The sequence below is a fragment of the Chaetura pelagica genome, unplaced genomic scaffold, assembly GCF_000747805.2.
Source record: "Chaetura pelagica isolate M959 unplaced genomic scaffold, ChaPel_1.0 scaffold40, whole genome shotgun sequence".
Classification (NCBI taxonomy): domain Eukaryota; kingdom Metazoa; phylum Chordata; class Aves; order Apodiformes; family Apodidae; genus Chaetura; species Chaetura pelagica.
The window spans coordinates 2635807-2636377 of NW_009952160.1; positions in this window are offsets into that span (position 1 = coordinate 2635807).

Genomic DNA, 571 nt, shown 5'->3' on the forward strand with positions numbered 1-571 from the left:
GCCGGAGCGCGGGCTGGCGCTGCGCCCCGGGAGCCGGCGGGCAGGGGAGCGGGAGCGGGAGGGGGGGACCTTAGCTACGCCATCAACAGGTAGGTTGGAGAAGTGCTGGCTGGATGGTGCTGCCTCCCTCCTCGCTAGCCTTGCTTTGGAGCCCTGACTGCACCGCATGGTCCTGCCAATCAGTTGTTTAGTTCCTCACTCTCCTGTTGCCTGTGTGGGAGAGAAATTTAAAAGCTGTGTGTCGTGATGGTGTTGTAATAGGGAATGTCTAACCAGGACAAAGACCCAGTGTTTCAGAGAGCACAGGGGATGCTGTGCAGAACGGCAGAACACTGGTGTGTATAAATAGCCATGTTTTCTTAAGGTAGTAGACAAAAAAATTATAAAAGGTGAAGCTATAGCTTATTTATGCCTGCACAATTTATTTTTTTTAATAAAACAAAGGAAAGTGTTTTTTTATGACAGTGATGCTTCAGGTCAATAGAAGAACTCAGAAGGCTAATTTAAAAAGTAGCAGTTACCTCCCTAACAGAATCACTGTTTTTTTTTGTTTAATACAAATGTAAGAGCT